This window comes from Nicotiana tomentosiformis, chromosome 1, assembly GCF_000390325.3.
Source record: "Nicotiana tomentosiformis chromosome 1, ASM39032v3, whole genome shotgun sequence".
Classification (NCBI taxonomy): domain Eukaryota; kingdom Viridiplantae; phylum Streptophyta; class Magnoliopsida; order Solanales; family Solanaceae; genus Nicotiana; species Nicotiana tomentosiformis.
In genome coordinates this window covers 42453296-42477100 of record NC_090812.1, presented here as the reverse complement: position 1 = coordinate 42477100, position 23805 = coordinate 42453296, and positions in this window count along the sequence as shown.

The window sequence follows — 23805 nt, the reverse complement described above, 5'->3', positions numbered from 1 at the left end:
ACGGACAAAGTCACAAATCCCCAACAGTGCACGCCCACACGCCCTTCACCTAGCATGTGCGTTACTTCAAAATAGTAGAATGATACAAAAATTCGGGGTTTTATACCTTCAGTACTAGATTTACAATCGTTACTTACCTCAAACCTGTCAAATCTCTAACCCGCAATGATCTTGCCTCTGGACTAGGCCTCCAAATGCTCCGAATCTATTCACAATCAGTACAATATCATCAATACGCGCTAATGGAATGAATTCCATAAGAAAAACTACAAAATTAGACCAAAACCCAAAATTGGCTCAAACCCGGCCCCCGGGCCCACGTCTCGAAATCCGACATATTTTACAAAACTAGAAATCTCATTCACTCACGAGTCTAACCATACCAAATTCATCAAAATCCGACATCGTTTGGTCCTTCAAATCCTTAAATTACTCTCCAAAAATTTCAAGCCCTAACCCCTCATTTTTTACTAATTACCATGATTAAAAAAATGGGAAATCACCATATATACAAGTATTAGGGCTCAAGTAACTTACCTCAATGAAATCCCCTTGATTCCCTCTTCAAATCCCTCCCAAAAGCTCCAAAACCCGAGTTGAAATTGTGAAGAATGACCAAAATTCGCGAAGGGTTCTATTTATGGTTTCTCCCCAGGTTTTTCGCACCTGCGGCCATTTTCTCGCACCCGCGCGCACCCGCGCAACTCACTTAATCACCCAGCTTTCGCACCTGCGGACACCTTTCTCGCACCTGTGGACTCGCATCTGCGGTCCCAGGTGCGCATCTGCGAAACCAGCCCAAACTCCTCATCTCCGCATCTGCGCTCAAGGCCTCGCACCTGCGGGCTCGCAGATGCGGCCAATTATTTGCACCTGCATTCCCAGCCTTGGCCCAGCGTCTCCCACACCTGCGCACTCCCCACGCGCACCAGCGGCCTCGCACCTGCGACCCTTTCTTCCGCAGGTGCGAAAATAGCAGAAGCAGCAGCTCCAGCTGCAATTTCCAACTTTAACAAATCTGTTAACCACCCGGGATCACCCCGAGGCCCTCGGGACCTCAACCAAAAATACTAACAAGTCATATATTAACATACCAACTTAGTCGAACCTTCGAATCACTCAAAACAACATCCAAATACCCAATTACCCTCGGATTCAAGCCTAAGAACTTCTAAATTTCCACATTCGGCAACCGATGCCGAAACCAACCAAACCATGTCCGAATAACCTCAAATTTTGCACACACGTCACAAATGACACTACGAACCTACTCTAACTTTTGGAATTCCATTCCGACCCCGATATCAAATTTTCCACTGCCGAATGTAATCATCAAATTTCCAATTTTTTATCTTAAGATTCATCAAAATCTAGAAAACAATCAAAAAAAATTGAAAAAGGACTTTTTTGATTGGATGGGAAAATTTCGCCAATTCAAGCTTAATTCTATCACGGACCTCCAAATCATATTCCGAATGCACTCCTAAGTCCAAAATCACCTAACGGAGCTAACGGAATCATCAGAATTCAAATCCGAGATCGTTTACACATAGGTCAACATCCGGTTGACTTTTCCAACTTAAGTTTCTACTAAAGAGACTAAGTGTCTCAATTCACTTTGAAATCACTCCGGTCCCGAACCAACTAACCCGCAATAACATAATACAACTGAATAACACAAAAGAAGTAGAAATGGAGAAAACGGGGCTATAACTCTCGAAACGACCGGCCGGGTCGTTACATCCTCCCCCTCTTAAACATTCATTCGTCCTCGAACGGGTCTAGAAACATACCTGGAGTCTCGAATAGGCGTGGATATCTGCTCCGCATCTCTCGCTCGGTCTCCCAGGTGGCCTCCTCCACAGGCTGACCTCTCCATTGCACCTTCACTGAAGCTATATCCTTTTACGTCAACCTTGGAACCTGCCGATCTAAAATAGCCACCGGCTCTATATCATAAGTCATATCACCCTCCAACTGAACCGTGCTGAAATCCAAAATATGGGACGGATCTCCAATATACTTCCGGAGCATGGAAACATGAAATACTGGATGTACACTCGACAAGCTGGGTGGCAAGGCAAGCTTATAAGCCACCTCCCGTATCCTCTGAAGCACCTCAAAAGGCCTAATGATAGCTCTTCTGCCTAGAATGCGCCGTGCGAAGCTGCTCCTGAATCAATTTCACCGTATCTAATGCGTCCTGGACCAAGTCTATTCATAAGAGCCTAGCCTCACCCGACTCAAACCATCCAACCGGAGATCTACATCTCCTCCCATACAAAGCATCGCACGGAGCCATCTGAATACTCGACTGATAGCTGTTGTTATATGTAAACTCCGCGAGTGGCAGAAACTGGTCCAATGTACCCCCAAAGTCAATGACACAAGCACGCAACATGTCCTCAAATATCTGAATAGTGCGCTCGGACTGCCCATCCGTATGAGGGTGAAAAGTTGTGCTTAACTCAACCTGAGTACCCAACTCTCGCTGCACGGCCCTCCAAAACTGCGATGTGAACAAAGTACCCCTATCAGAAATGATGGAAACTGGGACACCATGCAGGCGAACGATCTCTCGGATGTAAATTTCAGCCAACTGCTCTGAAGAGTAAGTAGTACCAACTGGAATGAAGTGGGCGGACTTGGTCAGCCGATCCACAATAACCCAAATAGCGTCAAACTTCCTCGAAGTCTGTGGGAGCCCAACTACAAAGTCCATAGTGATCTACTCCCACTTCCACTCTAGGATCTCTAATCTCTTAAGCAAGCCACCCGGTCTCTGATGCTCATACTTAACCTGCTGACAGTTTAGACACCGAGCCACAAACCTAACTATATCCTTCTTCATCTGCCTCCACCAATAGTGCTGCCTCAAATCCTGGTACATCTTCGCGGCACCCGGATGGATGGAATACCGCGAGCTGTGGACCTCCTTAAGAATCAACTCTTGAAACCCATCTACATTAGGCACACATATCCTGCCCTGTATTCTCAGCACACCGTCATCACCAATGGTCACATCCCTATCATCACCTCTCCGAACCCTGTCCTGAAGAACGAGCAAGTGGGGGTCATCATACTGACGCTTCCTGATACGGTCATAAATAGAAGACCTGGAGACCACACAAGCCAATACCCGACTAGGCTCCGAAATATCCAATCTAACAAGCTGGCCTGCTAAGGTCTGAACATCTAATGCCAAAGGTCTCTCTCCTGCTGGAAGATATGCTAAACTCCCCAAACTCTCTGCCCGACGACTCAAAGCATCGGCCACCACATTGGCCTTCCCCAGATGGTACAAAATAGTGATATCATAGTCCTTAAGAAGCTCCAACCATCTTAGCTGACGCAAATTAAGATCCTTCTGCTTCAACAGATACTGCAGACTCCGGTGATCAGTATAGATCTCACAATGAACCCCATACAAATAATGACGCCAAATCTTCAAGGCGTGAACAATGGCTGCTAACTCAAAATCATGGACAGGATAGTTCTTCTCATGGGTCTTCAACTGGCGTGAAGCATAGGCAATCACCCTACCCTCTTGCTTCAAAACACAACCAATGCCTATCCTCGAGGCATCACAATACACGGTGTAAGAACTTGAAGCTGATAGCAGAACTAACACTGGAGTTGTGGTCAAAGCAGTCTTGAGCTTCTGAAAGCTCTCCTCACATTCATCCGACCACCTGAATGGATCCCCTTTTTGGGTCAATTTGGTCAAGGGCGATGCAATAGATGAAAATCCCTCCACAAAGCGACGGTAGTAACCCGCCAAACCAAGAAAACTCCTAATCTCTGTGGCTGAGGACGGTCTGGGCCAACTCTGCACCGCCTTTATCTTCTTTGGGTCCACCTAAATACCCTCACTGGACACCACGTGTCCTAAGAATGCTACTGAACTGAGCCAAAACTCATATTTTGAGAACTTTGCATAAAGCTTCTCCTCCCTCAATCTCTCTAATACAATCCTCAGATGCTGAGCGTGCTCCTCCTGGCTACGGGAGTACACCAGGATGTCATCAATAAATACAATAACGAATGAGTCCAAATAGGGCTGAAATACACTGTTCATCAAATGCATGAACGCTGTTGGGGCATTGGTCAGCCCAAAAGACATCACCAAGAACTCATAATGGCCATATCGGGTTCTGAAAGCTGTTTTGAGAATATCTGAATCCCGAATCTTCAGCTGGTGATAACCGGACCTCAAATCAATCTTGGAGAACACCCTCACTCCCTGAAGCTGGTCGAATAAATCATCAATGCGAGGAAAAGGATACTTATTCTTGATTGTGACCTTGTTCAACTGCTTGTAATCAATACACATTCTCATGGAACCATCCTTCTTCTTCACAAATAGAACCGGTGCACCCCAAGATGACACACTAGGCCGAATAAACCCCTTATCTAAGGAGTTCCTGAAGTTGTTCTTTCAATTCCTTCAACTTCGTCGGTGCCATACGATACGGTGGAATTGAAATGGGCTAAGTGCCCGACACCAAATCAATACCAAAGTCAATATCCCTGTCAGGCGGCATGCCCGGTAGGTCTGTAGGAAACACATCCAAAAAATCACGTACCACTAGAACAGAATCAATGACAGGAGTATCTGTACTAACATCCCTCACAAAAGCCAAATAAGATAGGCAACCCTTCTCAACCATGCGCTGAGCCTTCAAATATGAAATCACCCTACTTGGTACATAATCTACAGAATTGCTCCACTCAACCCTCGGAATTCCTGGCATAGCCAACATCACCGTCTTAGCGTGACAATCTAGAATAGCATGACATGGAGATAACCAATCCATACCCAATATCACATCAAAGTCAACCATACTGAGCAAAAATAGATCTACTCGGGTCTTCAGACCCCTAATAGTCACCACACATGACCGATATACACGGTCCACGATAATAGTATCACCCATAGGAGTAGATACATGTACAGATGAAACTAAGGACTCACGGGGCATATCCAGAAAATGGGCGAAATACGAGAAAACATATGAATACGTGGAACCAGGGTCAAATAATACTGAGGCATCTTTGTGGCAAACTGAGACAATACCTGTAATCACAACATCTGAAGGAATAACATCTGGTCTGGCAGGGAAAGCATAGAAACGGGCTTGACCACCCCCTAATCTGCCTCTCCCTCTAGGGCGACCCCTAGCTGATTGACCTCCACCCCGAGATGACTGGGCGGATGGTGAGGTAACTGGTGCTGTAGTCGGAGGCTGACTCCTCTGCTGAGATAGACCTCCGTGACGACGAGGACACTGCCTCCACATATGCCCCAGCTCCCCACACTCAAAATAACTCCTTGGTAATGGCGGCAGAAACTGAAGGGAACCCCTAGCACCGGGATGACTGGTAGAAGAACCTGGCATGGAAGAGCCCTGAATAGGTGGAGCACGGGACAAACTCTGAACTGGAAGGGCATCAAGTGATGATTGGCCCTGATGAGAACCATGGCCAGATGATGCACCCCGATGAAATGGCCGAGCTGACTGAGCTTGTCTGAAATGACGACCTCTACTGTGCTGGAACTGACCCCCAAAAGGAGCACCGCTGAATCCACCCTGACTACGAGGCCTCTTGGCCTCCCTCTCAACCCTCTCCTGACCGCGAACCATCTTAATCTGCCGAGCAATGTCAACAACCTCATCAAAGGTAGCACCTGAAACCCGCTCCCTGGTCATGAGCAACTGTAGCTGATAAGTGAGGCCATCAATAAACCTCATGATCCTCTCTTTGTCCGTGGGAACCAACCAGATAGCATGACAGGCCAACTCGGAGAACCGCATCTCATACTGCGTCACAGACATATCACCCTGGCGAAGCCGCTCAAACTGTCTGCGCAGCTCCTCTCTGCGGGATCGAGGCACGAACTTCTCCAAAAAAACCACGAAGAACTGCTGCCAAGTAAGGGGTGTTGCGCCAACAGGCCTACACATCTCGTAAGTCTCCCACCATCTGAGTGCAGCCCCAGAAAACTGAAAGGTAGTGAATGAGACCCCACAAGTCTCCAGAATACCAGCAGTACGGAGTATCCTCTGACACATGTCCAAAATGTCCTGAGCATCCTCTCTTTCTGTGCCACTGAAAGGTGGTGGCTGAAGTCTCCCAAACCTCTCCAACCTACGCTGATCATCCTCAGGCATAGCAAGAACCACATAAACCTGAGCAATAACAACTGGCTGGGCTGGTGGTGCCTCCGGTGTCTGAAGTCCCTGAATAACCTGCTCTGGTGTGCGAGCGACGGGAGTCTGAGTGCCTCTCCTGGCCTGAGAAGTGGCTGCGGCCGTCGAAATAGAGACCGCCTGAGCAAGGCTAGTACACGCTGTCAGAATCTAAGCTAGGGCCTCCTGAAGGCCTAGAATCACAGTAGGCATAGGTGGAGCCTAAGCTGGTGCATCAACAACTGGAACTTGATCCTGATCTGGGACAACCGGTGGATCTGTAGGTACTGCCCCAACTGCTGTACGGGCTGTACCTCTGCCCCTACCACGGCCTCTACCGCGGCCTCGGCCTCTCGCAGCCCTGGTTGGTGGTACTGGTGGATAGCCTTCCTGACCGGTAGTACGAGTCCTCACCATCTGTGAGAGAATGAAACAACAAATGTTTAGTTACTAGAATCAACAGATTCACATGACAAGAATTCAAGAATGTGGAGTTTCCTAAAGGTTCTGCAGCCTCTCGAAGATAAGTACAGACATCTTTGTACCGATCCGCAGGACTCTACTAAACCCGCTCATGACTCGTGAGACCTATGTAACCTAGGCTCTGATACCAATCTATCACGACCCAAAACTAACCCCTGTCGTAATGGCACCTATCGTGGAACTAGGAAAGCCGACTCATTTTCAAAACCAACCGATATTTTCATTTTAGTGATAATTTCAAGGTTATTTAACATAAAACCTCTATTTAAAGAGTTTAAATCAAAGAAAAACAGAAGTGCGGAAAAGAAAAGCCCGACATCGGGGTGTCACTAGTCATGAGCATATACTACAATCTGTCTAACAATATCAAGGCTAACTCAGCCCGAAAAATAGCTAAATACAACTAGAGAAAGATAAGAGGGAGAAGAGCGGGGGCTGCGATCGCCAAACATCTACCTTGCTATCTCCAAGAAAATCTGCAACCAGAACACTCAATAACCGCTACCGTGTCCAGCTACACCTGAATCTGCATACAAGGTGCAGGGAGTAATGTGAGTACGCCAACTCAGTAAGTAATGACAATAAATAAAGACTGAGCAGTAGTGACGAGCAATAAAGCATATAACGTTCATATCAGAAAATCTCAGTAAAATACCACATGCTCTTAAAAATCAGGATTTGAATCAAATATCTCGTTTAAACCTAGTTCCAGTAAAAATCATTTAAAGACATTTTTCCAACAGTTTTTCAAATAAAGGCTCAATGCAAGGTGAGCAAAAATGATGAAATCATAAACAACCCCTCGGGCAAAACATCACTCACATACAGCCCCTCGGGCAAACCTCACAGTCACTCATGCTCCTCGGGCATACCTCACAATCACTCTTGCCACTCGAGCATACCTCACAATCACTCATGCCTCCCAGTCACTCAGCACTCGGCACTCGCACTCAGTAGGTACCTGCGCTCACTGGGGGTGTGTATAGACTCCAGAGGGGCTCCTTCAACCCAAGCGCTATAATCTGCACGGACAACTCACGTGCTATAATAATAAAGTATGCTGCAGGTGGGCAGCCCCGATCCACACTCATCCTCACAATCAGGCCCTCGGCCTCACTCAGTCATAAATATCTCAAGCCATTCGGGCATTTCAGTAAAACAGGGCATTCGACCCAAAACACTTATATGCATCAAAATAGAGTCATAAAATTGAGTTATGCGGTAAACAAGTATAAACATGACTGAGTATAGATTTTCAATTGAAAACAGTGAGAGGATGGTAAGAAACAGCCCCTAAGGGTGCGAACAGCTTTGGCACAAGGCCCAAACATGATATTCAGCCCAATTTACAGAAATTCTTTCTAAAACATATAAGTATCAAATGGTTTCAACAAAGTATGCAACTTTACAGTTGCTACGGGACGGACCAAGTCACAAATCCCCAACAATGCACGCCCACATGCTCGTCACCTAGTATGTGCGTTACTTCAAATTAGTAGAATGATACGAAAATTCGGGGTTTCATACCCTCAATACTAGATTTATAATCGTTACTTACCTCAAACCAGTCAATTCTCTAGCCCGTAATGATCTTGCCTCTGGACTCGGCCTCCAAATGCTCCGAATCTATTCACAATCAGTACAATACCATCAATACACGCTAATGGAATTAATTCCACAAGAAAAACTATAAAATTAGACCAAAACCCGAAATTGGCTCAAATCCGGCCCCCAGGCCCACGTCTCGAAATTCGACAAATTTTACAAAACTAGAAAGCTCATTCACTCATGAGTCTAACCATACCAAATTCATCAAAATCCGACATCGTTTGGTCCTTCAAATCCTTAAATTACTCTCCAAAATTTCAAGCCCTAACCCCTCATTTTCACTAATTACTATGATTAAAACAACGAAAAATCACCATATTTACAAGTATTAGGGCTCAAGTAACTTACCTAAACGAAATCCCCTTGATTCCCTCTTCAAATCCCTCCCAAAAGCTCCAAAACCCGAGTTGAAATTGTGAAGAATGACCAAAATTCGCGAAGGGTTCTATTTATGGTTTCTGACCAGGTTTTTCGCACCTGCGGCCATTTTCTCGCACCCGCGCGACCGCACCTGCAGTCCAAGAAGCCACACCTGCGGACACCTTCATCACACCTGCGGACTCGCATCTGCAGTCCCAGGTGTGCATCTGCAAAACCAGCCCAAACTCCTCATCTTCGCATCTATGCTCAAGGCCTCGCACCTGCGGCCAATTATTTGCACCTGCGTTCCCAGCCTTGGCCCAATGTCTCCCGCACCTGCGCACTCCCCACGCGCACCAGCGGCCTCGCACCTGCGACCCTTTCTTCCGCAGGTGCAGAAATAGCAGAAGCAGCAGCTCCGGGTGCAATTTTCAACTTCAACAAATCCGTTAACCACCCGGGATCACCCCGAGGCCCTCGGGACCTCAACCAAAAATACCAACAAGTCATATATCAACATACCAACTTAGTCGAACCTTTGAATCACTCAAAATAACATCCAAATACCAAATTATCCTCAGAGTCAAGCCTAAGAAATTCTAAATTTTCAAATTCGGCAACCGATGCCGAAACAAACCAAACAATATTCGAATAACCTCAAATTTTGCACATACGTCACAAATGACACTACGAACCTACTCCAACTTCCGAAATTCCATCCCGACCCCGATATTAAATTTTCCACTGCCGACTGAAATTGTCAAATTTTCAATTTCGCCAATTCAAGCCTAATTCTATCACGAACCTCCAAATCACATTCGGGATATACTCCTAAGTCCAAAATTCTTCTAACGGAGCTAACGGAACCATTAGAATTCAAATCCGAGATCGTTTACACATAGGTCAATATCCGGTTGACTTTTCCAATTTAAGTTTCTACTTAAAAGACTAAGTGTCTCAATTCACTTTGAAATCACTCTGGTCCCGAACCAACTAACCCGATATAACATAATACAGCTGAATAACACAAAAGAAGTAGAAATGGAAAAAACGGGGCTATAACTCTCGAAACGACCGGTCGGGTCGTTACAGTACAAGTGCTGCTGTATATTAAATAATAAATCTCATACCAAATTTCGTTTTGGGAGTTTTATTCTCATAACTAATGGTTTAGCTATAATTAGAGGCATACAACTTTTGCTAACCCAATTTGGATTTAAACTACCATTATCAATATAAATCACCATAATTTATATTTTGGAACTTTGCTCTAATAATTTGAGCAAACAACCTTGCAAAAGTCAAATTGCGAGTTGATAACAAATGTACATGCGACCATACAATAGATGCATCTATTAAAATCATATAATAGTAAACAGTCCACATGGCAGGTGACTAGACCCATATATTTATCATATTTTATTTATTCCAAAAATCAAGGAATTCAATCCCAACCTTAACTAGTATATCATGAGAATAAGCAACACAAGAGAATTCCTGAAAAATCTTTTATTTCTTCAATATATGCCAATGTGAATTCTCAATTAATTTTCGCATCATAATTGAACCGGGATGGTCAACCGTTCATACCAACTAGTATTTATTTCAGTAAACCTCTAGTTTACTTGTGGCATGTGATTGCATCATCATGCTTATACTTATTTAGTGCAAATGGAAGAAATATCGAGTAACCTTTCATATTTATCCGGTATGATTATAGTAATATAAAAATATTCAATCTCCTTTTTATTTATAGTCTCAATATGCCAAGTACTTTGGCTAATACATTTGAAACTCAAAATATTTCTTTTGAGACTTACTACAATATTAATGTCATGAATAATTTATTCATCCGGATAGTAATAAATTAGTTCTTCCGGAGCTCTTAATTGATCTTCTACTACACAATCTTTTGTCACACCATCCATATGGTGAATGTCTCCTTCACGAAAAAAATCATATCATAATAAATTGTCATAAGCAAAATCATTTCTTGCTTTAATTTTGCCTTTAATAACTTTTATAAGGCATGCCAAAATATTTTTAGTGTATCACATGTACGCGACCAATGATATATTTACGTAACCACACAATAATATGTATTCTCTTTATTTCACTCATACCCCCCTTAGAGGTAAGTTGTGTGGTATTCATCCAATCATACATTGCATGTCTTTATTCATTACTTTTATCACATATTGCCACATTCACCTTTAGGAATGGGTCTGCATTCTCAATGCTTATCATAAGTCACATTCTCTTTAATGAATGGATCATAATCAGCGGCATGCTTTATTATTTTTCATACCAATTTGATGGTAAACATTGCCTTCACATTTTGAAGGACTATTTTGAGAACCCTTATTGTTCTCCTTTTATAATCATAGTGATGACTATTATTATTTTGATCTTTGGAACGCTCACGTTCATTGGTCAACCACTTGTATTCATTTAGATTTATTATGCTCCGCTACCGCATTCACTTCAAGAATGGATCAAATCAAGTGGGACAATCTTCATGCCTTTTCATAAAAAATATATTATTTTTCTTTAGTCATCATTACATCATCAATATGGTAAGGTGAAACTCAAACCCAATGTCTTAACAATATAAAGGCATGTTAGGCCATAATAAATTGAGACTCAAACCCAACTCGTATCATCATGGAGTCCAGCAGACCTGACCTGAGTCAGTCACAGCAGCCACGCCCTCCGAGAGGTTGTTTTGAGTGTGGCGACACTCGCCATATGGTAAGGGATTGCCCCAGACTTAGGAGGGGTGCACCTCCGCAGACTTCTCAGTTATCACGTGTTCTACCGGGTCCTCAGGCTATGATTCCAGCACCAACTACCGCCCCACCTGCCCAGGCAGCTCGAAGTGAAGGTCGGGGAGGTCGAGGTCGCCCTTCTCTTTCTCTCTATATCTCTTAGCTTATTTTTCCTTGCTCTATATTGTTACTTTGAGCTATATTTCATAACACGATATCAACACGAATGACTCATTTCATAATCTTCTATCAAGATTATGTGGTAGGTGCTCTTTAACTTCCATGATGTTGGCCAATACCAATTTGGCTGCAAGGTAACTTTATTCTAATTTTTCTTCATAATGGTATGGGTTTATACATTCATATGACTACATAAATATCTACTTTTATGTATCTAATATGAAATTTCTTTTCGTAGAGTTTTAGTCCTAGTTATCAGTAAGGAACATAATTGTTGGCTAAACCAAACCCAAAGTAAAAATTTAAGAAACTGAGATGTACGAGTTCTCTATGATCCAGGTAGTAAATTTCACTATTCATTCTAATATTAAATTATTTTGTGATTAAAGGTTAATGTAGTTTATATTACACAATAATATAATTATAGTTTTGCAGAGAAATAAATTTGTTAAATAATCAAATATGACCATACGTAAGATTTCTTTGCCTTCATTCGTCATAGTGGCGTCTTTATTAGTTTGTGCATGTTATACAGAAATATATGGCATCTTTGAGATCATAATATTTATTAATAGTACATAAAGCTAATGATTAAAAAAAAGGTAAGTAGATACTTTCTTTTGCTAATTGATGCCTATGGTCGTTGTCATTGCATGAATAACCAATCTATTCAGGAACCTCTTTGTAAGTTATTGTTCATCTCTCCTGTTGGCAAGTAAATTAATTTTGAGTTTTGTTCATAAGTTCTTGCCAAGACACCTTAGAAAATGACATCGCATGTTTTTCTATTTTAGTTTAAAATACATACATCTATTGTGTATTGAGGTACTTACCCCAGAATCTATTTTTAATTAAAATTATATCGAAAGAACATCACCCCGATAGGCCGCTACATACATTTGGAAATATTTTTTATATTTTCTGTCTTAAATTAGTCCATGTAGTAGCAATATTCTAAAATTGATTCAAGAGATATTATGACATTGATTTATTGTCCATTTGAACTCCAATAGAATTTAACCATAAGAGTTATTATATTCTATATGTATTGTTGAAACTTATTTCATTTATGCATAATTTGTATCATATATATATATTTTATTCCCTGATTGAGTTAAAGGTTCTGTTATATCTCTTTGTTTTTTTAGAGAGCATAATACTTAGTTTCCACAAAAGTACATGGTAACTAGTAGTAATATTATTCTATTTGATACATCAATTTTTCTTAATGTTCTGGTCATATCACTTTCATTTTGAAGTAGGCTTATTGTAGCAAAGACCACACGTGAATTTTCGATATTATTTTGTACTTTCATATATCTGTTTGAGACTAGTTACTTAGCTGATTTGAGTAAACAAAAGTCTATTATTGAGAATTATATCTAAATGACATTATGAAGAGTTTAACTCAAGAGGTAAGCATTTCCTTCATATTTGAAATTATTTTTCTCCTTTGCTATTAATGATATCAACTTCAATGAGTTCAAGTCGCAATGCACCATGAGGGTAAGACATCGGGATCAATTCCTAGAGATTCTTATTTCTTCTTCAATTGTGTTATCTTTCCTATCTATTACAAGGCCTTTATATAGACATGAAAAGTGAAGAATCACTATTGTAAAATAGTGAGTGGAATGGCCACTATTTAGTAGAATGGCCACTATTGAGAGAAATGACCACTATTGAGTGAAATGATTACTACATAAATATGTCATTGAATATATCATTAAGCATTTGAGAGGTAGATCATGGAGGAAGATCATGAATGAGGTTATGGAGATAATGGAGTAGAGTAGTGAGCATTAGTTATGGACATCCACCATAATTCAAGATTTTATAACATGAATTAATTTTTTGTTCCACTTGTTTTGTCATAATCAACTTTATAGCATGTATTGTTAATCATATCTATGTGTAGTTGGGAAGGACAATTTTTTATTATTTAAAAAAGGCATATTCTGATCCAGCTAATAAGTCGATTTTTACCACACAAATAAAAAATTACATTATAAGAAATTGTGGTTTGTACTTTCTTTGACATATAGAGTTTATGTATAGTTACAACAAATAATGTAAGATATGTTTAGTGCAATAAATCATTAGTTCAATTACAATATATGAAATTACCCTAATATTGAATTCTGTACGGAAAGGCTAATGTCAATCTCACTCATTCATTGTACGACGTTTATTTAAATGTTGCAAATAGTACTACGCACTATTGCTAAAATATTGCTTGAGTTTGTCCTCGCTACATTCAAGATGTATGGTGGAGGCATGTAAACATGGCGAGATAGTAATTAAGTTTCTATGGTTGATCAATGCAATAAGATTTTCTAGCATAATCAAAGGAAGAGACAGCTGAATTTATGTTTAACTGAATCGGTTTGTTCCTAAAAGAATGACATATAAAGAGTACTTGTGTTAATATATTTAAATCTTAATGTAAGTTTTACATTAATTAATTACAAGATTATATTATTTTTAGTATCTTGAAGTCCCTAAATATTTAAAATGAAGAAAATTATATTATCGTAACACTTCGTCGTTATTGTTATGTGCGGGCTTATACATTTTAGTCATATGCTTGTTGATGAATTTTTTATAATAGCAAAGTAAAGTATAAGCAATTTCTCTGCCATCCAATATTACAATCACTAGTCCAATTAGAAAGTAATTTGTTTCAAGAGTAATATTAGGAGTCTTGGCTGTCTTGCGTTCAATTGAAACTGTACGCTTAGGCACAAAAGTTTGCAATGATACTTGTTTTCCAGCTTTTCCTTGTTCCAAATAACCTTTTAATTCACGTTAATTATGATAATATCTTAATGTCATTTTTATATGGTCAGAGAAGTCACATGAGATCCACTTTTCTAGTCCTTTTTATAAAGTATCTTCAGCTTGATTCTTAAGTAAGTAATATTACCCATTCAAACTTCTAACTCTTTTTTTTAATTACCATGCAACGTCCAAATAAAACGCATTTGATACAAATGTTTTTTTTTTTGGTCGTTTAATGAATCCATCATGACAAGAGGGAGAGGGGTATTCGACAAATTAGTTTAGTTTTTGTGTAATTCAATTTGACTTTGGGCGGGTAATAGTTACTGCTGCTTTAATTTGCTAATTACAGTACTTTTCTTTTTTATTTCTTTTTCTGGGATCCTCATTAATCGGATATGCGCGATGCAATACCTATTTCAAGAAGAAACACTCCATATTAAAAAAGTTTCTTGAGAACTCTGTTTAAAGGCTGAGACAACGGCGGAATTAGGAATTTTATGTAAGGGTATTCAGAAAATGTTAGGATATCAATTATCATATATAGTTGGCTTTGAACCTATGACCAAAGACAACTTTTGAACCCATTTTACCTTTATACTCCATATTTTCTTTATGTAAGGGATTCAAAGCTTATATATAACCCCAAAACTTTATTTTTTCCTTACTTGCATAGTGTAATTTTTTGACAAATAACATTTCTTCATCACACTTAGTTCTGTCATTGGATGAAAGGATCTTATCCATCTCATCACAATTTTTGGCGTGTTAATTAAAGTACTTGAATGTAAGGTTATTATAATTAGCACTATCTCTATGATGTGTTTATAGAGTGGAGAATTCCTTTGGAGAAACTAATTATGGATTCTCCTTTACCTTTCTAATTATTGATGTTGAAAATGGAAAAGGAAATTTTATGTAAAAAAAAAATTAGATTCGTTAAATATCATATTTATGTTAGGGGATTTTTACACAAATAGCCGGTCATAGGGTGGATGGCTATTTGAGTTGATAATTAAGTAAATTGACAAGATTAGTTCTTCTGGTTGAAGTATAGATAATAGCTACTAATATGAATGTACATGGACTTTAAATAATAAAATGCTCAAATAATTACAATAATTTGCATTAGTCACCAAAAGTTGAAAGTTTATTTTATGAAAAGGAGGCCCAGAAAAAATAAAAGAAACATAAAACATTTTTCCAACTGGTCTATCTTATATCGAAGTCGAAACTGGATGCATGCCTAGATATTTTAAAACGTAAAGTTAAAAAGTATTTAAAATAGATGAAAAAAAAAAGGGGGAGAAAAAGAGAAATGGGAAAAAGGGTAAAAATGTGGTGTCTTGTGTTTAATAATCAGGATACAGAATGTCCTTGCCTTGAAGAGAGCAGACTAGTAAAACACCGACACGTCTGAACCACTGTGGCAAAACCACGTGGCGATCAATTATTACTGAGCCGACGTGTCGTGTGGGACCCATCTCCTTTCCACAAAATTAAGATCTTAAGTTATATACTACTCCTATGTATTATTAATAGTGTAAATTTCTTTTACTGCTATCAATAAATTTTACGTAATATATTAATAATAAGTCAGTCACTATTCTTTTTGATCAATTAATGTTTATCAACATCTTACCTGTAATTACTGAATAAGTAATATAATTATAAAATACTTTTTATCCTGTCGGATGCATTAAAATTAAACTGATATTTTTTTAAGTAGTGGCGTATCTCAATTAATTTGTGAATATGCATCAATAAATTTATCAGACTCTCTTGCTTAATGTTTTAACTATTAGAAATTCACTCGTACAGGTAGAAAAATTTGTCTATATAAACTAAAGTATACGAACTCAATCTCAAACTAAATATTTAAAATCAGATATAGCACTTTTTAATTAAAATTCTTATGTCTTATCCATTGAATCATTTTCTGAAAAATTAAAAGCGTGAAGCTTATTGATCACGCTCACCTATGTCTTATAAAAAGGATTAAGCGGTCGTTGCAAATATAATCCGGTTTACAAGTTCGGAGTCGAATTCCACAGAGAACTAAGGCGTAGCTATAGTTGTTCAATATTGCTAAGAAACACAAGTCCAAACAATTTCCTAATTATAAAAATTATAATATTTATTTCTAACTAATTAACTAACAACTACTATTATAAAGCAGTAAAATTATCACTAACAAGGATGAAATTTGAGACAAGACTAAGGAGGTCTAGAGTTATGATTTTTCCAATTGTCGGAATCCTTACTGCTACGTTTTCTATAATTTCACCTAAGTATTCTCTACCGATCGTGAGTACTTCAGGTGTTATAATTCTCTTCCGAGCAACTACTACAATTTACTAGACATATTCTTCTGAACTACGCTAGCCGGCACTAATTCACCGCTCACTAAGATCGCACCAAGGTTTCGTTATTCCTAATCCCACCTTTTAACCCTCCGTATTGATTCCTCACATACGTTAGGAGTGATGTTGTTCAACAACTACCTAAATATGTACCATTTTTCAAGCAATACATACTAAATAGGCACAGTCAATTGATGGTCATTCAATCAACAACAATAAACATGTCGTTAAACAAGTAGAGAAATCCAGCAGCTCAATTATATAAAATGCAACAGAAAAATCATCCTTCAAAAGGTTCCATCAAACCCTAGATGAGAAAGTTTAGCTACTCATAACCATATTAACAATCATGATAATAGTTGAAAGCATTAAAATACAGATTAAGGAAGAAAGGAAAAGAAAACTCTTGTGATTTGTTGCTTCCCAGTGTTCTCGTAGCCTTCTTACCTCTCCAATAATGTCTCCCCCTAAGAAATAGGTTTAGAACCCCTTTTATACATGTTGGGGGCGTGTAGGATTGAAACTACTAAGTCCTAGCCAAATTAGGACGAAATTCGCCCTTAGCCGTCTCACTTGGCGCCTGGCACCAATCACGACGCCGAAATTTTCCACTATTCTGCCTTTGGCGTTTTGATCGGTGCCTGGTACCAACCTGGGCACCAAAATCATACTCCCTCCAAATTCTTCTGTTTTTACTTCACTTTGCATGCAAGCTTGCCAAATCACTTCAAATTGACTTCTACATATATAAACACTATTATTAAGCTCGAGTCAGAAATATTTACACCAAAGTTAACAACATTGAGGTATAATTCAAGACAAATTACATGCGAAAATATAGATTTTTAGCCTAACATCACCACCCCACACTTAAGCTCTTGCTCGTCCTCGAGCAACCTAAAACCTTGCTAACCAAACAATGCACGCAAGACATCATACAATGGAGGAACATTTGGCAATTCAACACACTACACCTATGACCATGGTCGATACCTACAATTAAGCCCTTGCATACGCATTCATACCTTTCCCAACTTTCACATGCCGGAATATTAGTGACAATTAAAAACACTCAAACAACATGCCCATAAACACCCAACCTTAAAGACCGACTCGTCGCCAATAAGCACTCTCAACTCGTGCACTCACCCAATATTTAATAACGTCACCTATCCGTCATGGAATCATGTGCCTTACCAAAGAATACGAGGGTATTTCGTTCACACATTCAAATATGCATTCGAATATAATTTAAGGACATCACATATATGAACAAAGGACCACTTACTCTCACAAAGAAATTCATGTGCATCCCGTGATTGTACCATATGCTTTTCCGTAGTGTATATCTCCACTAATCTAAGCTCGCAAAGTCTAAGATCAATTAAGTCTTTACGGGTTATAATGTCAGCTAAAGAACGGGTAGGATATATTTTTGGATATAGTGACTCGCCCTCTTAAGCACCTTAATACACTACACTTAACTTTCCACTACACACTTTTTATGACCAATTCAAGCAATGCCACGAAACCATATACAACTTGACCCTTTTCTTTAAGCACAACTCTGCATTCACTAGCCCGAATCGTGATGAATAGGAGGTGTATTTTCTATCTATTGTTTTTTTCCCTTTTTTTTTCTTCTATTTTTTATTTTTATTTTTGTATTTTCTTTTCTTTTCTTTTTCTTCAACACTCTCCACAATTTTAGGTTGCCCGGCTAATGATCTTCCAAAATATACATGCACCTTTTGGCCTTTCTATTGTTCTACTCAAAAACTATCCCAACTCTCACCTTACTCTTCTAGAGACTTAAGTGCTTTCGAAGGTAAAGGTTCAACAAGATTTAATTAAGGACAAAAAGGGAATTGGCTTGTAAAGTGGGTGCCAAAGAAAAGGCTTATAGGCTCAAATGGGCTATCTAAAGATAATTTTATTTATGGTGGCATCTCAATTGACAATCAAAGAAATGCCTAAATCATCTCCTAGACTCCCAAAGCTCACTTATTTCACTTCGACTAACACACATGGCAAGTTCTAGACAAACACACGATAATCGAGAATGTAATCAAAACCTCACATCACACATTGCACATGACCCCCAGTCGGGCGGATACATTCTAACTCTCAAGTTTAGGCAAGTAATCACAAAGTCAAGAAGTATTTAAGCAATAAAGCACTACATGAACAATGAGTCAAGTAATTGAGAGAAAGCGTCACAGACATGCTGTCTTTCACAGCATCAAGTATCATTAAAACATGTTAGGAATGTAATTTGCATGCTAAGGTCTAACTATGTTAGCATCAAATTGTAACGACCCGACTTGTCATTTTAAGAATTAATACCCTGTTCAGTGACTTAAGGTCTTGAGAAGTTTCGTAATATGTATTATGACCCGCGGGTATGGTCGAGTTTAATTTTCGAAAGATTCGAAAATAAATTGAAAGAACAATTCTTATTTAGAAGCTTAAATGGAAAGAGTTGACCAAAGAGTTGGCTTTTGAGCAAACGACCCCGGAATGGAATTTTGATGATGTCAATAGCTTCGTATGGTGATTTTGGACTTAGGCGTGTGTTCGGATTTGGATTTGGAAGTCCGTAGGACAATTCGACGCATTTTGGCAAAAGGTGAAAAATAAAAGATTTTGGAAAGTTCGACTGAAAGTGAAATTTTTGATAACGAGGTCGGATTTCAATTCCGGAAATTGTAATAGCTCCATTATGTCATTTATGACTTGTGTAAAAAATTTGAAGTCATTCCGGATTGATTTGATACGTTTCGGCGCAAAATATAGAAGTTGGAAGATTTGAAAACTCATAATTCGTTTCGATGCGCAATTCATAATTTCAGCGTTGTTTGACGTGGTTTGAAGCCTCGAATAAGTCCGTATTGTATTTTGAGATATGTTGGTATATTTGGTCAAAGTCCCGAGGGCCTCGGGTGGATTCCGGAAGGTTAACGAAGCAAATTGGACTTGAAGGAAGCTGCTGGAAAATGGCACCAGCTGTTGGAATCGCACCTGCGGAATTATGGGCGCAGGTGCGACCATCACAGAAGCGAGATGTTTCTCACAGAAACGACAGAAGAGGGGGAGTTGAGAAGGCCGCAAAAGCGGCAACTGGTGCGTAAAAGCGCAAAGGAAACCACAGAAGCCGACACTGCCTCGCACATGCGATTCTCGCAAAAGCGAAAATGCTTCTGCAGATGCGAGGGTCGACTGGGCAGTACACTTTCGCAGAAGCATGATTTTTCTCGCAAAAGCGAGCACGCAGAAGCATGGAAGCACTCCGCAGGAGCGAAACAGGGCAGAAACATAAGGATTGAACTTGATCATTTTTGCCATTTCGTTTTGGAATTTTTGGAGCTCGGATTTGGGCGATTTTGGAGGGATTTTTCACAAGCTTGGTTGGGGTAAGTGTTCTATATCCTAAAGTAATTATATTTCATGAATCTATGATTATATTCATTATTTATTTCAGATTTAAATGGAAGAAATCAAGATTTTTTATTGGAATTCGATAAAATTGGTATGGTTGAACTCATATCAGAATGGGTGTTCTAATTTCGTGAAAATTATATCAGGTTTTGAGAGGCGAGCCCCGCATTGACTTTGGTTGACTTTTTAGAATAAAATTTTAAGTCGATGTTTTATTATCCAAAATTGTTTCCGATGAATTTTAATGAAGTTGTACAATTAATTTGGATAGATTTGAGCTGTCCGGAGGTCAATTCAAGCAAGAAGGGGATTTTGAAATATCTGCATAACTTCAAAAAGGTAAGTATCTTGCCTAACCTTGAGTGTGGGAATTACCCCTTTGGCATTGAGTCTTATGTGGAAATTATGTGATTGGAAGCCGTGTACGCGAGGTGACGAGTACGTACTCGGGCTTATATGTGAAAATTTTATTGGTTTAAGGTTTTAGGCATTTTTATATATTAAATTGGATAATTGTTGGCATTTAGTAAATCCTTGAATTATCACGCCTCATTCCTTATTTGTCAAGTTTGTATTTTATATAATAATTTGGTGTTATTGTCACTTGGATTTTATGTGAATTTTGTGTGTTTGTTGATTTGATATTTTTCTTGGAGTTAAATTCATGATGGAATCCTTATCTGCAAATATTTATTAAATAAATTTAAATTGAGGAGTTAATATAATTATCAAAAATTTGGATTAATAAAGGTGTTGCCCTATATTGAGTATTTTTCACCTCTGTTGATTGTTTTGAGGATTTATATACGCTGTGTGGAGCCTCGGGCTATTTGTTGAGAAATTTATTGATTCTGCTACATATTTGGAATTTGGGTGTGGTTGGTGGCAAATTGTGATATAAATTGTTGTATTGTATTGTGGTTTAAACACTCTCCTTGATGTTATTTATGCTTCCTACCTTGTTTGTTAATGATATACATGTGCTTGGTAAGGAAGAGTGCAAAGCACGAAAGGTGATGTCGTGCCATTTGAGAGTGTAAAGCGCGAAGGATGATGTCGTGCCATTTGAATTATATTATCATATGAGGGAGAGTGTAAAGCACAAAGGGTGATACCGTGCCATTTGAGAGTGTAAAGCATGAAGGGTGATATCATGCCATTGAGAGTGTAAAAGCACGAAAGGTGATGTCGTGCCATTTCTTTTATATTATCACGTGAGGATGAGAGTAAAGCACGAGGGGTGATGCCGTGCCATTATTTTTATATTATCATATATTCATGGCACGAAGGGTGTTTCCATGCAGGCGAGGACGAGAGACATACAATATATTGTGATATCGTTTTGTTGTGTATACATTCATGCCTTTATCTTGAGATGTTATTGTGCACCTATGTTTTCTATGTGACTTGTAGTCGTGGTTGCTTCCTGTGTGCCTCCCACTTTATTTCTTTTATTGTTATTGGCATTTCCCCCACCTAGTTGATATTGTTATATGTAAGCACGGTGAGAAAGATATAAATGCACGAAGGGTGTTGCCGTGCCAATTGATTTGATCTATATATATACATTGGGTGAGAATGAGACAAGTGCACAAAGGTATTTCTGTGCCATTTGATGTGATATAGTGAATATATTTCTCACACTAGAAAAGTTAAATGAGGTGTCATATGGCGACTTTTACTTGAAAGAATTATATTCGAAAGATATTTATTTGAAAGAGATTTACTTGAAAGAATTATATTCGAAAGAAATTTATTTGAAAGAATTGTATTTGAAAGAATTATATTTGAAAGAGATTTATTTGAAAGATTTATATTTGAAAGATATTTATTTGAAGTAAATATATTCGAAATATATTTATTGGAAAGTATTATATCCTGAAGATTATTATTTGAAAAGCATATAGGCGAAAGATTTATATTTGAAGGAATTGATTAATTGGTTGTACTTGTACTCAATTTGTTGAACAATATTAATGGTATTCTTGATGCCATGATGTGTATATCACTGGTTGATTAGTGTTGCCATCATTGTTATTTATTTCCTATTATTTTTGTATACTATATTGCACAGGTTATTAGACTAGTGAGTGTCTTGACTGTATCTCGTCACTACTCCACTGAGGTTAGTCTTGATACTTACTGGGTACCGACTGTGGTGTACTCATACTATACTTCTGCACATTATTTTGTGCAGAGCCAGGTATTGGAGATACCGGCTTCGGACAGAGTTAAAGTGTGATCGCAAGTATTCAAGGTAGAGCTGCTTGGTCGTCACAGTCCCTTGGAGTCTTTATATTTTTATTGTATTGTTAATTTCTTATCCGAAGAGTATTGTACATTCGGTCCTCGAGATCATTCAATGTATTCAGTTAGAGTTCGTGACTCAGTATTACCAGTCTTGGGAGGTTTTCATATTTGTTTTCGTTGTTGGTTTTGTTTGTAAAAAAAAAGGTTGAATTGTTATTATTATCGGCTTACTTAGTCTCGGAGACTAAGTGCCATCACAATGCATGTGGTGGGATTTTGGGTCGTGACACAAACAGGTCAAAAGGCACATAAGAGCACTCAAGTTTTCTTTCCTCGATTTCCTGAAAATAAAAAGAAAAAAACAAAACTATCCGGTTCAAGTTACATCCCGAGGGAATGAACCGATGCCAAAAGAAAAATCAAGGGGGATTATTATCTACCTACGACTAAAAAAAAATATTTTTAGATTTTTTTATTGGACCTTAATCCCTCAAGAAAACTGTCCAAGAGATCCATCGTCAGGAAAAGTCCAAAGAAATTTTTTTTAGTTAAACTAACACAACTAAAATACCATAGAAAATCACCCAAACAATCTCCTCACCCCACACTCAAAATTGTGCATTGTCCCCAATATATACCATAAATAACAAGAGGGTGACAGAAACTCCCTGGTAGGCCAAAGGTCGAAGCATCTTCAACTCATGGGATACTTAGACTTCTCCCAAGCTTGGTCCTTCGTCCGGATACCTCACACTTAGTTCCAACCATCTAGTTTACTTTTGCTTTCTTCCAATGGATTTATTTTCCATGATCGTACAAAATAAAAAAAAACTACACTATAAAAATAACACAATAAAAAAAATAAACGAATTAAAAAAACTAAAATAAAAATAAAAAGTAGTAAAGTTGGGTTATCTCCCAACAAGCGCCTAATTTAACGTCGCGGCACGACGTGAATCACTTTCTGCCTCCACTTCGAACTTATAAATTGGATCCCAAGTTTTGATTCTGCTTTATGATCATGCTCTTGGGGTGGTACAAATTCTTATAAGCCAATAACTAAATGATTCTTTATGCACTTTTTGGCTTCCAGCTCAGGAGTGTCATCTTGCATAGACGGCTTCGAAAATTTCAAAATATATGGCTCGTCTACCTCTTCCCTTGTCTCCTTCTACGCTCGTAAGGATCCATTCTCATTTCACCATCTGAACACAATGTAGAGAAGTGTTTGGAATGAGGTCCAACACGCTCAAATACCTGAACTTCGAGATGTTCAACATCCTCTGTACCAATGACACTAGAGTCAACTGAATATTTATCCTCAATGTCCTTGATTAACTCTAGTATCACGCCTTCAACATTGGCATCCTCAAATTCTAGTTG